The sequence below is a fragment of the Dromiciops gliroides genome, chromosome 4 (genome assembly GCF_019393635.1).
Source record: "Dromiciops gliroides isolate mDroGli1 chromosome 4, mDroGli1.pri, whole genome shotgun sequence".
In the NCBI taxonomy this organism is placed as follows: Eukaryota; Metazoa; Chordata; class Mammalia; order Microbiotheria; family Microbiotheriidae; genus Dromiciops; species Dromiciops gliroides.
The window spans coordinates 96,442,528-96,463,906 of NC_057864.1; positions in this window are offsets into that span (position 1 = coordinate 96,442,528).

The window sequence follows — 21,379 nt, forward strand, 5'->3', positions numbered from 1 at the left end:
CGGCCTCAGACATTTGACACTTACTAGCTGTGTGACCCTGGGCAAGTCACTTAACCCCCATTGCCCTGCAAAAAAAAAAAAAGGGAGGTTGACATAGTCAAGAGAGATTGAGGGTATCATAGATTTTCTAGGTTGAATTATTGGGGCAGGATAGTTCTAGTATACTGGTGAGAACTGAGACCACTAATTAACCAAGTTTTCTTCCCCCAAGTTGGGGATAGGACTCCTAATGTTCATTGACTTTTTCCAAACATTCAACATTTCTTCAAATGGCAACCAACTTTTCATCTCTATCATCTATCTATCTGTCTATCTATCTATCTATCTATCTATCTATCTATCTATCTATCTATCTATCTATCCATCTATCATCTATCTTTCTATCATCTATCTATGTCTATCTTTCTATACCTATATATCTAAGCATAGGTAGATATATAGATATACATACAAATATATATATGTGTGTTTGTGTGTGTATGCCTACGCAAACACATACCTCAAATGCTACATAGAGATTTATTTTGTTACCGTATTGCAGAAAGGATTTGTGTTCTAGTTTAGGCTGAACCAGATGTTTATTTGGAATCTTTTCAACTGTAACTCTAAAGGTCTGAGATTCCTACTTGCCTTGTAAAGAAAATTATATGGGAAGAGCCCTGATAAATGAATTTATACATAGTTTACTGGGAGAAAACAGTCGTGTATTTTTTTTTCCTTTCTGCCATAACAAATAATGAACCACAGTCTTTATCTAATATATATTAGGAAGATTTGATTACCCTCATAGGAAATTTTTTTGAAATTTTGTAAGAATCAAGCACAATAAAAATTAATTAAACCTTTCCAGAAATAGAATAACTTTTCTGGAGGTAAAGAAAAAATAATGTTGGGTCTCAGAAAGTCTCACAGAAGAGAGCAACAGAGATTTTATCGATGGATTATGAATAGAGAAGGAGGGGAAGAGGTGAAAAACTCTTTACTAAAAAAAAGCACCTTGGTATAGTAGATAGAGAATAGGCTCTCGATCAAGCTATGAAGATCGGGGTCAAATCCCATTCCTGATGCCTAATGGCTCTATGACCCTGGACAACTCTAAGGCTATCAGTTGCAGAGAAGGTGTCTGAAAATTCCCTGTATCAATAAAATTATGTGTGCATTCCTTATCCCTTCCCTATAGTAAGGCATACCCTAGAGGGCTAGAGAAGTGGGCATTGTATTATCTTATGCAAATTCCTAACAAACCATTTTATTATTCTGTATGAAAGCATAAGAGAGACACTGTCCTCACTGACAAGAGTTCTCTTTGCGTGGCTCATAAGCACCAAGCTATGTGGTTTCATTTTTAAATGATGTAATCCATTGAATGAATATCTCCTCATTTATCCCTACTTTTTTTCTAATTGTTTTGAACTCCATGATATATAACACATTTTAACCTGTTTTGATTTACTAGACATCTACATTCATGGCATCTCTACTTTGCTCTTTACTGAAAAGTGGAATTTATTCCTGAAACCACCCTGGCCTTTCATAGGTCTGCTTTGACATTTTCTTACTTGGCTCCAGGACTCTCATAGGGCATTTGCTAACCAACTCCATCCGTTTTTTAGCTGTCACTTAAGATCTGTTGTCCTCCATTAACATGTAAACTTCTTGATAGTAGGGATAATCTTGATTGGGGTTTTTTGCACCCTCAGAATTTAGCACATACTAAGTACATAATAAAATTTCTCATTTTATCTTTCTCTCTGCCTTTAAATACAGTTGGTATTTTATTATGAAAATGTGTAGTAGAGGAGGAGTACTAAAGTTGAAATACTTTGAATTTTATTTTCCCTCATGGCCAACCTACCTCTGGTGGCTGTAGTTTTTCAATGTCCTTGTGGCTTCCAGAAATGCATACATAATATCTTTGATATCGTCTAACTTGCAGAAAATACAGGGAAGCTATTATAACCCTTACTGAATGTTGTAATAACAACTACCATTTTTATGGTGCTTTAAGGTATGCAAAGATGTTACAATACAGTAACCCAGTTAAAAAAAAAAAAGCATGTGGATGGGGAACTTAGAATCAGGAGAGCCTGTATTTCAATCCTGCTTCTGTTAATTAGCAAGTCAATCAACTTTAGTTTCTTCATCTGTAGAATAGGATAAGAATAACACCAAGACCTGGGAAGGTTATGTGAGGTTCAAATGACTGAATGCAGATAAAGTGATTCCCAAATCTGAGTTTTTATGTAAAGTTTATTATTTATTTTTACTCTTCACAAAAACGCTGAGAATGAAGTTTTACAACTATTATTCTTCTCACTTCACAGATGAGGAAAATAAGTTGGGTGGCTTTCCTAGGGAAAATGTTGGAGACAAGATGGCATTTCATGTCTTTCTGTCTCCAAGTCTAGTATTCCACCACTATATCCCCTGGTCCTGTTAATGCAGGTTAAGATTGCATTATCATTTCTTGGCTGCTAAGTATTATTATTTACTTTATATTGACTTTTATATTCATTCCCTTTAAACCAACAGATATTTTGTTCATAAACTCTGTTCTATAAATGTCTTCTCCTTCCTTTACTTCTGCAGGTGAATATTTGAATGTATTTTGCATTCATACCTAGTAAATTCTATCTTTAAATCAAGTCAAGATCTGAAGATGAAAAGGGAATGAGATTAGTTTGTTAACCTGTTCCTGTTGAAGCTATGAAGGTGCTAGTGATCCTTGCTTCCCTCTTAGATTACCCGTTTAATAAAGTATTCTAAAATTTGACTAGGACAGAAAGTCAAACTCACAGGCTGTAGTTTGAGGAATCTGCCTTTTTCTTTAAAAATTATGTATACTTGGGGCAGTGGATAGAGCACCGGCCCTGGAGTCAGGAGGACCTGAGTTCAAATCTGGCCTCAGACACTTAACACTTACTAGCTGTGTGACCCTGTGCAAGTCACTTAACCCCAATTGCCTCACCAAAAAAAATTACTTATACTTTTTGTCTATCTCCAGTTCCATCTCATATTTTCTATTTTCCATGATTTCCATGATATCAGTCAACCAATAAACATTTATTTAATGCTTATTCATTATGTGCCAATTACTAGGGATGTAAATAAAGGCAAAGGTCCTGTTCTCAAGGACATCATAATCTAAAGGGAGAGACAGTACATGACTGTGCACAAACAATATACTATATATATATGTGTGTGTGTGTGTATGTATATGTATATATGTATATATATTTACACATACATGCATACATAAACATGCACACTATACACACATACACATATAGTAAATTAGATCTAATCCACAGAGGGAAATCCTAATACCCATTAAAGGGTATTAGGAGGATAGAGCACTGGTCCTGGAGTCAGGAGTACCTGAGTTCAAATCCAGCCTCAGACACTTAACACTTACTAGCTGTGTGACCCTGGGCAAGTCACTTGACCCCAATTGCCTCACTTAAAAAAAAAGGGTATTAGGAAAGACTTCTGTTAGAAGATGGGATTTTGTTTGGATTTGAAAGAAACCAGGGTAACCAGGAACCTGAGATAAGGAGGGACCACATTTCGCACATGGGGCATAGATAGCCAGTGACAATGCCTAGAGTTGGGACATGGAGTGTGATGAACAGCAAGGATGTTAGTGTCATTGGATCAAATTACATAAGGATAAAATATGAGAAGACTGGGAAGACAGGGAAATATGGTAGTATAGATTATGGGTTTTTTGAATGCCCCAAAGGGGAATTTTATATTTGACACTGAAGACTCTGGAGTTTACTGCATGTGTGTGATGGTCACATATTCAGACATGCACTTTAGGAAGATCACTTTGGTGATTTAGTAGAAGATGGAGTTTAGGGGGAAGACATATGGGAGGATGGCCAACCAGCAGGCTGTGGAAATAATGATTTGAGGAGGTCCTATGCCAGTGTGGTCACAGTATCAGAGGAGAGAATGGTCATTTTGTGAGAGATATTACAAAGGTAAAATTGACAGGACATGGCAATCAATTAGATAAAGGGGGCTAAGAGAGACTGAGGAGTCAAGGATGACACTTAGGTTATGAGCCTGGCTGCCTGGGAATATGAAGGTATAGTAATATAGTAATATAGAAATAGGGAAATTAGGAAGAAGGGAAAGTTTGGAAGGCAAGATAATTAATTCAGTTTTGGACATGTTGAGTTGAAAACATCTATAGCCATCCTGTTTGTGATATTCAATAGACAGTTGGAGATGTGAGACTGTAGGTCAGCAGAAAGATTAGGGTTGGATAAGCGGATTTAAGCATCATTAGGATAAAGATGATAACTAAAATTGTGATTGCTGAGAAGACAAGAAGGCCCAGCACAGAGCCTTGGGGGACATCTACAGTTAGTGGGCAAGACCTTGGTGAAATTTGAACAAATGAAACTGGAGAAGACTGGTCATATAGGTAGGAGGAAAACCAGGAGAGAGTAGAGTCATCAACACCTAGAAAGAAGAGAATATCAAGGAGAAGGGGGTAACTGACACTGTCATAGGCTGCAGAGAAATAAAGAAGTATGAAGACTGAGAAAATGTCAGTTAATTTGGCAATTACAAGATAATTAGGAACACTAAAGGGAACAGTTTAAATTAAATGATTGAAGATAGAAACCAGACTGTAGGGAGTTAGGAAGAGAGGAAGGAAAGGAAGTAGAGACAGTTAATATTGACAGTCTTCTCAGGCTTAGCCACAAAAAGCAGGAGAGATATTGAAGCTATACCTATGAGTATAGCAGTATGAAGTGATGGATACAGTGTTTATTTATCTATTTATTTATTTATTTTGAGGCTAGAGGAGACATGGGCATATTTGTAGGTAATAGGAAAGTAGCAAGTAGACAAGGAGAGATTAAAAATGAATGAGAGGGGGCAGCTAGGTGGCACAGTGGATAAAGCACCAGCCTTGGATTCAGGAGTACCTGAGTTCAAATCTGGCCTCAGACACTTGACACTTACTAGCTGTGTGACCCTGGGCAAGTCACTTAACCCTCACTGCCCTGCAAAAAAAAAAAAATGAATAAGAGTAGGGTTATTAGATGGGGAGATTTACTGGAGAAGATGAGATGGAATGGGGTCATTTGGGCATGTGGAGATATTTGACTTAACAAGAAGGGCAACTTCTTCATTTTTATTTCAATAAGTGAAGTAAATACTTCATTATAAAAATTTATGCCGTTTTAACTTGTATGAATGTGATACAATAAGTGTCTAAAATTATGTGGAAAGGGAGTCACACTTGTTAGAAGAGCTACATATTTTGTTTTGTTTTGTTTTTGTGGGGCAATGAGCGTAAAGTGACTTGCCTAGGATTACACAGCTAGTGTCAAGTGTCTAAGGTGGGATTTGAATTCAGGTCCTCCTGAATTCAGGGCCCATGCTTTATCCACTGTACCATCTAGCTGCCCCCAAGAGCTATATATTTCTTACCCTTTTATGCATTAACTGTGTGATCTTGGGTAAATCATTTAACCTTCTCAATAACAATATCTCATATGGTTCTTTTGGTGCAAATGAAATAAGATATGCATAAAATTCTTTGTACCTATAAAACACTAAATATGTAGAAATGGTTATTATCTTGATATTTTACTTTTTAATAAGAGATATTCATATATCTCCTATAACAAGATTCAATTTTGAAAATTTTGTTGTGGAAACTAAAACTTTTGTCCCTATGGGAAAATTATTTCACTTCTACCTCTTAACATTTCTTTTATTTTGAAAAAAAAGCACAGGAAGCTATTGATTTTATTTCTATTAATTCTTTACTATTAAAATATGGAAAGATAAATGTTCAAGAGTTCAAAATGTCTAGGTAATGCCTACACAAGCTATTCCTTAATCAGTCTATTTTATTTCCTAAGCTTCCTTCCATATCTCCTCTCTGCATTTTCCTTTCTCTAAATGGTAAGTACAAAAAAGGGGGATGTTCAGCATAGCATAAATATTCCACATGCTGTTAGATTAATTGATGTATGCTGAATTGACATTTTTGTTTCTCTATCAATGTTACAAGGAATGGTCTGATATGTAGAGACGAAATTATATATATATATATATATATGTATATGTAAACATACACACATATATTCTACTCCTGCATATGAGTATACATATACACACATGTTTGTATGTAACTGTATATACACACATATAAACACACATGTATGTATATATACACATATATAGAGAAGTAAAGATGATATTAAAATAAAATATATTTAATATATTTTAAAATTAAATAAAAAAATATTATGACTTCTAATTCTAGGAGCCTATGATCTATTCTTGCTTCATATACTCAATAATTTCCTTCTAGGTTCAAGGCACTATCTGAATACTGGGGATAAAAAAGCAAAAAAAAGGGCATGGTATTGGCTCTCAAACTTTTCCTTTCTACTGGAGAACATAACATGTATATAGATAAGTAAATACTAAATAGTTTGTGGAAGGAGAGAAGCAAATGACATCATTGAGGGTGCATCAAGAAAGGTTCTCACTGTTATGTCTTATATGCTGTCTCTACGATCTATTTTTTTTTGTTCTCTATCTAGCCTCTTAATTGTGTTCCAACATGGAGACTTGTGGGAGAACAATGACATGAGAAAGTATGGACAAATTGTGATATATAGCTCATAGAACAGATACCCACATAAATGAGATCAGAGATCCTTTGAAATACTACAGTGTATTTTCAAAGTCCCCTTTGTACTGGAAACTTCCCTTCCAACAGAAATAAAATATTCTTTCATAAACTATTTCCTTTCACCAAAGTCCTAGATAAAATTTCACCTACAGGAGGCTTTCCCCAAATCTTCTTAATGCTTGTGCATTCCTTTTGTTGATTAACCCCAATTTATCATGTATGCATCTTGTTTGAGACCACGAGCTCCTTGGAAGCAGGTACTGTTTTTTGCCTCTCTTTGCACCCCTAGTGCTTAGCACAATATCTGGCACGTGGTTGGTATTTAATAAGTGCTAATTGACTGATTTATTATTCTAGGTATAACCATTGTGGCCATATTTTGATGATGCATTATTCATTTACTATAATGAAAGCTCAATCGCAGTTTATACACCTTACAAAAATAAGGACATGCGTGATTAGTTCATTATCAATTCATTGGGGGTAGAAAATAACTAAAGTCACAGGTAAAGATAAATTAGGTCATAGTTTCCTATGGCATAATGGCTGCCAGATTGCAACAGTTCAGATACTATATATCAAGGACTTTGTTCACTTTAAGTAGATTCAAATGAAAATAAGGCAAATGATTTTTGTTTACTATAGTTTCCAGAGTCTTTGTGAGTATCAGGTATAAAGGAAATGATAGCCTCTGTCACAATTTTATTCCAGATTTTCTCACATTTAAACAGGGCTATAGCATTGAAGGATGTTGTTGTTCTAGAACAAATAGTAGTAAAGTTGATAGTTACTTTGATTGGTGGGGAATACTGGGGTTTGAGGTTTGGCGGTAAGAATTAGCAACTGTTTCAGCTTCACTATTAAATGATAATCCTGGCTTTTAGCTCCCTTAGTCTCCATCTGTAAAAGAGAATAGTTATTATTATTAATCAAGGACTTACAGAAGCTTTGATGAAAGACAGTAATTAATAGCATATTTTCTAGCTTTTAATTTTGAAGTTCCCCAGATGATTAGATATAAGAGCAAATTCATTCTAGTAAAAGGAGTATTTGTGCTAACATATAATAGGCTTCATCCAAAATTAACAAATAAGGAAGCCCATCATCATTCCTCTCAGGAACATTTTAATGTTCAAATTGTATAATGATCCCAGAATAGCATAAAACACCCAAATTGATTGGTTTAACCAGTTGTCTATTGTTCAATTTAGGAATATCATGAAGAATAGCAGTGCTGCATAGTGAATAATGTTATCATTCCCTGCTCTTCACATTTACTCACCTCACATCTTCAATCATTTCATAAATCTTGCCTTTTCTAACTCCTATCTCCTGCATCCATCACTTACTTTCCACTCCCCAAACCACCAGTCTAGTTCAGACATTCATCACCTTACCTATACTATCAGTTACCTACTAATTGATCTCCCTGTTTCAAGTTCCAGCCCCTCAACTCCAATCTATCTTTTATATAGTGATTTTCCTGAAGGTAGGTCCAACCATGCCACTACCCCACTCAATAACCTGCATAGGCTCCCTATCACTTATAGGACCGAATACAAACTCCTCTGGTAATGAAATTATCAGTCTTTAGTTACATTGAATTCTGTCAGGTAATGGAAATTTGTACTATATAGTTGGAGAGATAGTCTATGGCAAAGAATTGGAAATTGAGAAGATGCCTATCAATTGTGGAATGGCTAAACAAGTTGTGGTATATGAATGTAATGGAATACTATTGTGCTGTAAAAAATGATGTGCAGGCAGATTTCCAAAAAAAAAAAGGATTTACATGAATTGATGCTGAGTGAAATGAGCAGAACCAAGAGAACATTGTATAAAATATTAAAACATTGTGTGATGATCAACTATGATAGACTTAGCTCTTCTCAGCAGTACAATGATCCATGACAATTCCAAAAGATTCATCATGGAAAATCCTGTCCACATCCAGAAAAAGAACTAAGGAGTCTGAATGCAGATTGAAGCATACTATTTTCACATTTTTTACTGTTTTTGTCATTTCTTCTTTCTTGTGTTTTTTTTCCCTTTTGTTCTGATTCTTCTCTCACAACCTAACTAATGTGGAAATATGGTTAATATGATTGTAATGTATAACTTCTATCAGATTGTTTGCTGGCTTTGGGAATGGGGAGGTAAGGGAGGATAGGATAAAAATTTGAACTCAAAATCACAAAAATGATTGTTGAAAGCAATCTTTACATGTAATTGGAAAATATAATAAAATACTATTAAAACAACCACCACAACAAAAAGAAATATATTTTATAAAAATGAAACAGATTCTAATTGTGTATCAACCTATCTTTTGTTGTAAGTTAGGCATGCAGACACTTGGTAAAGTATAATTTTTCTAGACTACAGGGCTCCTCTTTGGTTATATCTAGATAATTTGTGCCTGCTCAAAAATGATTGATGGAAGAGTTTATTTTTCTTCTGACTCTTTTGATATTGTGTAGACCATACATACTGTTTTTTTAGAAACAGTGTTTAGGTTCTTAGATGTAAAAAGTAAAAAGGGATACTGGGCTGCCCAAATGCTCACCCTGTGGGGTACATCTTCATATTTTCCAATTGTTGTCTTTAATTCAACTCTCCTTTGTCTTAGCAGATGCAAATGCTCCCTGACTTCTCTCTAGATTTCTTTTCTTATACTCCGTTCTTTTTTCTTAGTTCATTTCCAACATCTTCTTCTCTTCTTTAGTAGCAAATCACAAAGTTGCTTTTAGAAATGGGGCATATTTGGAATGATAAGGTATGGGCAGAGCTCAGAGGTGAATCTAGAGTGCCCAAGGAAGGAGCCATTCTTATTCATTTTGTTTTACCACCTCAACCTTGATAATTCTACATGGCCCTCTCATACCATCAGTTAGTTTCATGACAGTGCATTTGTAAGAGTACAGTAGAATATAAGTTCTTTGAATTCAGGAATTATTTCACATTTGTCTTTGTATACTCTAGCACCTTATACAATGCCTTATACATAGTAGATACTTCAGTGCTTGTTTTCTTGAATGGAAATAAGTATGCTGTTCCCTGGGACACAGTGAGTTCAATCCTAATCCATATATTCTTGATGGGATAGACTATCACCAAAGCCACAACTTGCGATTTTCATACTTGGAGCAATGTGGGGCAAAGACAAGGATTCATACAAGGTATGGCTACTTGGGAGAAGAAAATGTATTCATGTGAAACTAGCATGGTTCTATGCTGCTAAAGCATTGGCTACTCCTAGAGATATGGAGGCTGGGGTCTTTGGTCTGGGTATGCAGCCTAGGATAGTGCTATTATGATAGCCCTCCAAATTTTGGCATTCTAAGTCAAAGCACCAATTGCCTCACCCTAGTTATGGCTTTGCCTGTCACTGAAAATATTTTAATGTTATTTTTTTAATTGAATTTGATTAACTGAAAACTCCAGGATTAATTAGTCACTTTTACTTTTTAGCTCTGGACTTTGGCAAATAGTACATCCCTTATGTGATTTTCATGTTGCAAATTACCAGGTAATTGACACCAAGTCAGTTAAGGGCAATTATGATAAAATGAGATTTTTAGTAGAAAAATACAAGAATTAGGAACCCTTTAGTTGATGCTACTTGGGTTCAACTGATTATACATGATAGTTTGTACTATAGACTTTGTTAGCTGTGTCTACCAATTACTGCTGAAAGTAATGAGAAAAACTCATAAATATTCATGAATACTTCCATTATTGAAGAAAGTCAAAATAATAATCAAATATTTAAAGGACAATGTGTGGATCATTGTCCACCTTCCAATGTCATAAGGATGCTCACAGGTTCTAGTCTTTGAATTAGTTTAATCTTAGAGATAATCTCATCCAACCTCTGGTTTTGAATATGAGCAAACTAGACCCCTAATTGCAGAGCCAGGATTCAAGTCCTCTACCTGCCAATCCAATGTATTTCCAATACATGCCCCATGTCATACTCCTATGAAACCCAGACTGACTGCTTAGCCTGTTAAAGGCTTTTTTAATTTGGATTTTATTTTTAAATTTAAAAAAGTATTGCAGGGAAAAATGTTTCCCTTTAAAGTTGGAAATGGGCACTATCCCATAATACTTCCTTTTGTTTTGAAGAGCTTCACCACAGCTTTAGTGCAAAATAAATTAAAGTTTCTGTCATAATAATACCATATATACAATTGCAGCAGAATTGTTTGTGTAATGCAATTTTCTCTTCAGCCAGAGGAAGCCAAGATGCAATGATGAAACTGTCTATTCAGGCAAAGCATGCTCTCTTGATGACACTGCTGCTGCCCCAGGACAAAAACCTTCCTCAGTCCTGGGTGATCATGGTGTTGTCTTATTCTGGATACCCAGTGCAGCCTGGTGAGTAGAATCTGAACTGAAAACTTATTAGTAAGGAAAGGTTTTCTTCTGATACCATATGTAATATTTCTGCAGTCACATTTTAAAAGCACAGATCCCATGGGGCAGCTAGGTGGCGTAGTAGATAGAGCACCGGCCCTGGAGTCAGGAGTACCTGAGTTCAAATCCATCCTCAGACACTTGACACTTACTAGCTGTGTGACTCTGGGCAAGTCACTTAACCCCAATTGCCTCACTTAAAAAAAAAAAACCTATTAAAAAAAAAAAGTTCCCCACTATATTTTAGTAGGTGTATCATGTCATTCCATCTTCCCCCTTCCCCTGCTCATAAGTTTATGAGAACCACAGTGAAGAATTTCTGACCTTTAAGCCAAAAGGACCTGGATTTGAGTGCTGAATGAAACTTTTTAGCTATGTGACTATGGGAAAGTCACTTAACCTCTGATTGCCTCAGTTTTCTTATCTGTAAAATAGGAATAATAATAGCACCCCCCCCCTTAAAAACATTGACTTCTTTTTTCTGAATGGGAATAAAGGAAGGCTCAGTTATATTGCAGTTGGAAATCCTTCTGCTTGATCCCAGATATGCTGGGAAGCTCAAATAAGGCAGATAAGTGGCCCAGTGGATAAAGTGCCGGCCTAGAGTCAGAAAGGCCTGAGTTCAAATAGTCCTTATTCTCCATGTGAACCTGGAGAAGTCACTTTGCCTCTGTTTGCCTCAGTTTCCTCATATGTGAAATAGGGATAATAATAGCACTTAACCTCCCAGGGTTGTTATGAGGACCAAATGGGATAATAATTGTAATATACTTACCGCAGTGCCTGGTACATAGTAAGTACTATATAAATGCTATAGCTATTATTGCCATAAATAACACAGTCATTAGTGTCCCTCCCCACTGGTATAGCTAGACTGTATATAGTACTTGAAGTTCTGCAAAGTGTTTTACATGTTATCTCAGTCCTCAAGTGAGGACTGGTGTCATGAGGCAGGTGTGATTATTAATACAGATGAACAAACTGAGGCTAAGGAAGTTTAAGTGATCTATCTAGGGTCACAGAGTAAGTGACAGGCCTCAAACTCGTCAGCCTGTTGGTGAGTTAGGGGGATGTCTACCCCAAGCATATGGAAAGTTTCCCCAGTGGAATGGGTGGATGGGAGCAATTTGTTCTGACAGCCATGAAGGTAACTGAAACATATGCGGTGGAGTGCTTAGAGCCTAGGCAGGCATTGAAGACACTGAGGTCATAAATGGCATCCCAAAGACACCCAGGTCAGCTGCTGTTTCCTGGGCCATCACCAATGATCTTGACTTTAAGGACTCTGGAAGAAAGAGTGAGGCTGACAACTTTGAGCAACTCTGCCTCACTTAAGTCCAACCCATGCATGAGCCAAGACACCACCCATAATGTCATTGGTTCTCTTTAGAAACAAAGGACTAATAACAGCAACAACAACAAATTTCTTGATTTGAACTTAGGTATTCCTGATTCCATCTTTTGGAAAGAGCATTTTTCAGTGGATATCCATTGTACTACCTAGCTGCCATTACCCAAATGTTTTGGTGCTGACTTTAAATACATTTTATATTTGAGAAGTAGCTTAGTATAGTGGACAGAGGGCTGGCCTCTAAGTAAGGAAGGCCTGGGTATGGATTCCCCCTTTGACACATACTTGTTGAATGACCTTGGGCAAGTCATTTATTCTATCAGTTCTCCAAGGCAAATTCCATAAGACCTTAAATTCCAGAGTAAGCATTGAGCTGCATTAATAGAGGGAGTTTCTTCACTGTAAATTCCATATACTAAAGAAATCACATATTAATATGATATTTTGTATATAATTATCTGTGTGGATATTGGGTTTTTTTGCAGTAGAATGTGAGCCCGTTTAGGTCCGGGACTAATTGCAATTTTGTGTTTACATAACTGGCACCTATCACAATGCTGGATTGTGTTGGCAGATGATTAGTAAATACTTATTAAATTCATTTAAATCCCAATCCATCTACAACCATAGAAACAGAGGACTGTAAATTGAGTGCTGGGAGGAACCTGAGAGGCCAGAGTCCAAGCTCCTCATTTTACACATGAAGAACCCGAAGTTTAAAGGGCTTAAGTGACTTGAGATAACATGCAAAGTCATAAAGTCACATAATTAGAAAGTTTTAGAGCTGGATTTCAAACTCAGATTCTCTGAATCCAAATCCAGTAGTTTTTCCTCCCCAAGTGGGTAATTCCTGCTCCTGAGACACTGAGAAGTAACTTGACCATTATCAAATAGCTAATTAGTGTCAGAAGCCGGGCACAAACCTAGGACTTCCTGTTCTGTATCCAGGTCCCTACCCACAAGTCCATGCTGACCTTAGCCATAGAATGCAGATGATAATACTTCTAGTACCCACCTGACAGGGTTATGGGAAGAAAGCTAATATCCATGGAAAGCACATTACAAACCTTAAACCTCTATATAAATGTTAGGTTTTTTTTCAACAAAGTTTAATAAAACATGAAGGAACAAGCTCAGCTCCAAATTTCATTGGTCACCTACTTGGTCCCCATTCTAAAGTTATCTATCCAGGATTAACATGGAGAGGCCACTGCGGTATCATTTGACCAAATGGAAAGGAACAATTTTCCATATGGTCCCTTGAGACCCAAAAAGAATCAATTCACTTTATAGAGATGAACAGTTCATTTCTTGGAAGGAAAAAAGTACCCCAGTAGGCTTCTGCCCTCGTCAATGAAAGTTATCCAAAGCATTCTTCCCCTTCTGGCACAGATGTGTTCCATCAGAGCTGTCCATAAAGCAAATCCTATTTTCCTGTTACTTTCCATTATCAAATCAGGGCTGTGTTCCCACAAAACGAAAAACCCAAAGGATTTATTTGAAAATTTTGAGATACTGTCTAGCGTTTGGACTTATGCGACACCAACATCTCAGGGTCTCTTGAGAACAATGTGAGCCACACAAGAGTCCACTTCTTGTTTTCTTTCTAAAAGTTCATTCACATTGTAACATTTCATTAAAATTTAATAAGAACTGGAAGGAACTTTAGAAGACATCAAGTCCAACCTATTCATTTTACAGAAACTGAGGAAGACACAAAAGTTAAATGACTTACCCAGGATCTACAGCTAGGAAGTATCTGAGAAAGGATTTGAACTGATGGCTTCCTGATTCCAAGCCCAGCATATTTGCCACCTTATTTAAATTATCATACATCTTTATTTCCAAATATCTTATAGAACATGACATCTTCTATTTTTTCCTTTTTAAAATTTATTTATTTTTTTTTAGCATCTTCTATTAAGAGCAACATTTAGAGTTGCCCTGTTAATTTATTTCATTGTCCAGGAGTTGTGTCTGACATGGGTTATATCTACAGAATCTCATATGGCACTAGATGAAATCACATGGGTGAGGCACAGGAAGACCAGTTCCTGCTGCATTAGGAAAAACAACAACAAAAAAGAGGCAAACAGGATTCTAATAGAGGAGGTCTCTCCAAGGCCTAGGAAAACAGTTTGTCAGTGGGATGTCCAGGAAATCCAAGCCACAGTCCAGGGTCAATTTAGAACTCTTGAGACTTCCAGGTGCCAGAGAGGACTGAGTGTGAATAGAAATTTCAATTCAACTCATTTCAACAAACATTTTTAAAGTGCTTAACTTTTACAAAACACTGTGCTAGGAACCTGTTATATAAAGACAAAATCCTTAGGGAGCTTATGTTCGACTGTTCATACACACTTTGTCACGCTCTGTACAGAGAGTGTTTCTACCTACTTTTAAGCCTAGTGTGTGGAGCTAACCTACCTGCCTGTTTCTTCAAATGAGTTTCAGCTATGGACAACTCCCACCTGAGAAACAGCTGTGTCGGACCAGCAGCACATAGTCAATTATTTACACGACAGACCTAAAGGAGGCATTGATTTTTCTGCAAATAATCCTTTGTGCTTAGATAGAAAGTGTGGTGTCCTCTGCTCCTATGATGTTACTGTTTATAGTAAAGTTTGCAAGGTCAGCACTCAAGGGATGTTTATTTTCTTTTTCTGTCCTTTCTCCCCAATTAAGATATATCTCCATTGGGTGAAGAGTAGGGGCCTTGGCCATGATGATAGGGTTAGGATTCTAGTACTGAGCCAATGACATTGGGATGACTACATGTCTTCAATCTTTAACCAAAACAACAGCCATGATTTATAAAGATAAAAAAGAACTTAAAAATAACTTCATGAAGCTTTCTTAAAATAATATAACATCATAATTATTTAAAAATGATAAAATATAATAGCATTAAAGAACTTTAATGATCATGTGCAATTGAGTAAAATGGCAAAAAATGAATTGGTAAAAGCTCTGTAATTCAATACATCTCATCTGATTTTATTATTAAATGAGTATCTATGTAAAACTAGGTAAAATTTGCTAACTTCTCTACTGGATCTTAGGATAGTGATTTTTATAACTTTTCTTTTCTCAGAATTTGATAGCTTTATATTTGAAAATGTTCAAAAAGCTACTGAAACTTTTCTTGTATCCTCACCACCAGATGAAGCATCTTGACCCTGTGTATTCCTGGTATAGATCATTTGTAATTTGTGCCTGGGAGCCAGCTTGACCTTTATTAAGCAGTTCCCAGAGGTACGCTTGGGACAGCAAACACTAGAATTTTCAGTCTCTTTAAGGCTACTCCTTAAATGATTTTGTAGTTGGGTATCTCTCTGAAAAGTTTATGATAGGTAGCTTTGTCAAGCAGACAAAGCCTATTCCTTTCCCTTGGACTACATAATTGCTTTGGATTTGGCCCTAAATTTGTTTATGGAATCTTTTCCTCCTTGGCTAACTTGCAGGGCCTTTATTCTTCTTGTAATTGGTCAGAGTGAAGAGATCTAAGAACTCTGGCTGCTACTAAGGCCTAGCTAAGAAGTCACACAGATTTCCATTGGTGCTTTTATTTTTGAAGACAAAATCCTATCTCCCCTTACTTTTACCTACATGACACAATGTGGAATATCTTGGACCTAAGAGCTAAACTTTGCAATTTCACTTGTAATTAAAGTTCTTATCTCAGTCTCTTTCAGAATTGGAGCAATGGCTTACATCTCAGTGTCTCTGTTGAGGACCTTATCATTTAGAGTTTTAAGTGTCCTTAGGAGTTAGTGAATAAAAATAGAAGTGACTAGCCCAAAGCCACAAGACAGCAAAAAAGACAAGATTCAAACTCAGGTCTCTGATTCTCTAACAAGTGCCATCTCTCTTTACTACACCAAATTATTTCTAACAGAGGGAGGGAATCAGGGAAAGATTGAATCTTACTGCATTAGCCCTGGAATTTAATATTTGCTTTAAACTTTCTTGTCTTTTGTCTACATAGCAGAAAAAAATTTGCTAGAATAACATTGGTAAGCTTTATGCTGCAGAATTACCTGGCATGAACATTTTTTTTTTGAAATCTAAAATTCTATTTACATTTTAGTTGGAGAAAAAAAGTGGCTTTATTCCAAAATTTTAACCTCAAACAATGGCTTTCCACCCATTGTGATAGGACCAAACATCTAGGAAGCTGTTTATTGTTGTTGCTCCCTTCCTCTACATTTCCTTAGTTTTTTTTTTTCAATTTCCTTAGTTTGTCAACAAATATGTATTAAGCATCTACTATGTGCCAGGCACTGTACTAAGCATTGGAAACACAAGGGAAGGAAAGGAAAACACAATGCTTGCCCTCCAGGAGTTCACAATCTAATGGTAGGGGTGAGAGAAAATACAACATGGAGGCATCTATGCACACACAAAACATATACACAATAATTAGAGATAATTATAGAGTAAATGATCTTTAGAGAGAGCCCTCGATGTTGTGTAAAGTCAAAATATAATTATTCCTTTAGCAATTAAGATTTCTCCTGGAAACCTGCATTTTTTGCAAATTATTTTTAGATGCAGAGTGATTTAGAATCATGGAAGTTCGGCAGGTCATAGGGTATTTGTTTACATCAAGTAGTAAGGGGGTGTTGGGTATTAGGGAGAAGGATGTGATTCAATGAGTAAAAGTGATCTTCAGGCCTTTTATTTTCTTCCAACAAAGGGTCTCATGCCTACATTAAAATCATCTAAGATTTTTTGAAAGATGCAACAATAGTGATAACCCTATTCAGCAAACTTCGGGTTATCAGTGTCAAGTGAAGAATAAAAGAAGACAATATAATTAGCAGAAAATTTTGGCTATAGGTATGGAGGACAGCCAGTGCAGAATCCAAAAGAAAGAGACATTTTCCCTAGATAGTCCTCCAGACCCACGCACCCCTGTTTGTAAATGGCATTTGCTTATTGTACAAACCAGAGAACATAGTACAGCCTTCTAAATAAGGTGCCAAGATCACAAAATCTTGAGGTTTGAAAGGATTCAGAGACCATTTAGTGTGACCATATGTTCCAAACATGAATATCTTGTAAGATATGTGTGATAAAGGGTCATCTTGCTTTTGATTGAAGGCCTCAAATGAGTGGGGACCCACTACCTCCTGAGGCCACCATTTTGCTAGTGGAATACTCTAAATACTAAGTAATCTATCTGTTGTTGATGCTGTTTTTTTCCTTGAATATCATCAAGATTTGCCTCTTTTCAACTTCCACCCATTGTTTTCAGTCCTCTATCCTCTGGGACTAAGCAAAAACAAATCATTCATTCTTGCACTGTTTCGTCAATATGTGAACACAGCTATCATTTCCCCTGCTAAGGCTTCTCTTTCCTAGGTTATATATGTTTAATTCCTTCAACTAACTTATCCTCATGTTTGTAAGACACCAAGGTCACTTGCCACCTTTGTTGCTTTCCTCTGTATACTCTGAAGTTTATCAGTGTTCTTTCAAAAATTATGACACCAAGAAATTGAACACAAAATCTCACATGTGGTCTGACTAGGGCAGAGTTCAATGAGACTGTCATTCCCTTAATCATGTAGAATATCCTTCTTTTAATACAACTGAAAATTAGGTTAGGCTTCTGGCTGCCATAATCACTCAAAATAAAATCCTATAGTATTACTTGTAAAAATGCAGTAATAGATATAACTGTGTTCAACTCACACTCTGATTTTAAATCTCAAGTGAGAAATAAATAGAATTAATAGAACCTACGTCCTCAGGGTGGTTGTGAGATTAAATGAGATAATATTTGTAAAGCGCTTCTACCAGTGCCTGGCCACACAGTAGGCACTTGATAAATATGCCCCTTCTTTCCTTTCCTTCCTTCCTAAAATCAGCTTTATATATGCCAAACACATAAGCACACTGGTTTAGGAGAAACATTGTTAAACTTTCAGTGTGATCATTTATATATTCACCACAAATCAGGGCTTGATTTCTTGTTTTGTTGATTTTTTTGGTTTAATAAAGTACTAATAATGCAGATTAACCTTAAGAGTACATGCATCCTCCACTCTCCCCCTCTGAGAGTCCAATTATTAAACTTTTGCCAGCGCTCCCTTGTATTGCTCTATAAACATTTCTTGAACATGACAGGAGTGCAGGAGAAGGCTCAGGGAATTAAATCATCACCAAGCTGGAGGCCTAGTGATTGTAGGTTAATAATAAGAACAAGGATAAAAATAATAACCAATATTTATACAGCAATTTAAGGTATCCAAGTGTTTTACATCCATTCTGTTATTTGAACCTCACATCTTTGAGCCTAAACCTCTTATCTAATGCCATGAAGGATGTCTAGATCAGAATAAAATAAAATATGTTCTTTACTGATGGTGAGGCACTTGTGATGCTCCTATTTGTAAATAGTATTTTCTGATTCTATCTAACTTTGTAGTGCCTCCTAATCAATGTCCATAATCACGTGAAGATGTTCAGCCTAACTACCCACACTGGCAAATGAAGCAGAAAGGAAGGAAGAGAGAGAGAGAGAGAGAGAGAGAGAGAGAGAGAGAGAGAGAGAGAGAGAGAGAGAGAGAGAAAGGGAAATAGAAAACAAGTGTATCAAGAAAGCCTATTGTCCATATTATGATATACCACCGGACATATTTCCCCACCCCAACCACCCAACCACCCATCCCTGAGCTGATGTTTTAGTACATGTACATGTACATGCCTCATAGACAATGCAATGGATCTGGCCCAGGAATTACTAGGAGAAATGTGCGCTGGATTCCATTTAAGAAATTATAGAGAGCTCTTAATGACTCTGAGCTTCTTTCCAAAACCACAACTCAACTTTTTAACAGCCATATTCTTTTGGTGATATTTTATGGCTTTGAATCATGGAATGGCAGTGTCTCCAAAGAATCCAGATTTGGGGGACACATGGAGAGATGAATGGTAGAAATGAACAGGCTATAACATGTTGCCAACAGTGAGTTATGCACAAGAAACAACATAAAAGAGAACATCAAAGAGATGTATGACTGGAAAAAATCAGTGTGGGTGAGGTATAACCAACACATACTATGCATGCCTACTGTATTATTGTCCACCTAATAACTTAGCAGAAGGCCCCAGCAGATTGGGTAGATCCCCCTAGAAAGAAAGAAATTCTTTCTATTACTGTTTTTTCTATCATGGATTCCTTTGGCAGTCTTGTGAAGCATATGAACTCCTTAAATAAATGCATTTCAATGAAAATAAAATACATGGGATTACAAAGGAAATTAATTATATTGAAATACAGTTATCAAACTATTTTCAAAAAGCCAAGTTCACAGACGCTAGTTAAGAACTCTGATCTAGCTCATTCTCCCATTAGAGCGGACAAAAAAACTAATAGAATTATTGAAGAGGGAGATTTGTCCAGAATTAGGGAAATAATATTCTTATTGAACTTAGCTTTTGTCAGGACTACATGTTACTGGTAAGTAAACATCGACTTAAGAGAGGTCAAGTGACTTGCCCAACATTAGACAGCTAGTTAATGGAAAAAAATAGATTCCTCAAAACTGAGTTCTGAAAGTATGTGTTATTAGAACAGAAAATTTTGGAGGAGAATTTAAATTGAAAAACTACAAGATTTTGTAAGTGATTTTCAGTATGGTTCTATATGTACTTGGGGACAGAAAAAACTATGGAAATTTATAGAAATTAATAATTGTAGATAATCATTTTTTATCAAAACCTTTATATATCTTCAGTCTAAACTTTAGCCAAAGCACTTGTCTTTCATTAACATATCTTTGGCTATTTCTATATTCTATTGCAGAATCACTAACCAAACAATTCCTATTATAATGTTTGTTCAGGTTGACAAATTTTGCATATCTTAGGAAGATTGACAGATATCATCTGATTGAAATGACAAGTATTTGGTGCTAGAATTGTACATAATGATTCTACTCAAAGCAGTACCTAGCAATTTTGGAGCTTGTGGCAAGGGGGGCAAACTCTTCAAGGGCCCAAAACTATAAAACACACTCACATTTTAACTGTTTAAGGCATGTTCAATTGGGAAGGAGTGTAGTGTATAGATACTGGGACATAAGACCTGAGCAGTGAGAGCCAAGTACAACACAAGGTCACAGCTGAAGAAAAAGCATGGCATGTGGTAAATTTCTAGTTTGTTGTTGTTCAATCATGTCTGACTCATCATGCCCCCTTTTGTGGCTTTCTTAGCAAAGTTATTGGAGTGGTTTGCCATTTTCTTCTCCAGCTCATTTTACAGATGAGGAAACTGAGGGAAATAGGGTTAAGTGACTTGCCCAGGGTCACACAGCTGGTGAATTTCAGGCCAAATTTGAACTCAGACAGATGTCTTCCTGACTTATACTATCTACTCTGCTACCTAGCTGCTCTTCTGAATTAAATTTCCAGTTTAATTATTAATACAAAGATATAATATTAGTAATATTAATTAAGACTAAGTATACAAAGGTGTAATAATATTAATTAAAAAAAACCAGATGATGAAGTCTGTTTTTGGGGCCGATGCTGTGGAGTGTTGGTGAGAACTCTGTGTCATTTCTCTGTGGAAAGCTAAGGTGGCCTCTCCCTAATTCTAGCCCTGGTTCTACTGCTGCCTGGACACAAAACCTCAGATTTAATTCAACAGGCTTTCTGTCTTAATGTGACTTGAGAGGAATCTCATCTGGATACCCACAAATCTACAAGAGAGTATATCCCCTAGCATCATTTACATGTTCAGGCCTCATTGTCACCACTTAAAGAAACAAACAAATGAAATTTTGTATTTTTTTGAACTGTATTTCCTCTTTATTGATTGAAGTAGAGGTTATAGCAGTCAGAGGACCTAGGTACAAATTCTGGCTTGGCTATATTCTATACATATGAAGTGGGCAAGTATTTTATCCTCTCTGGGCCACAGT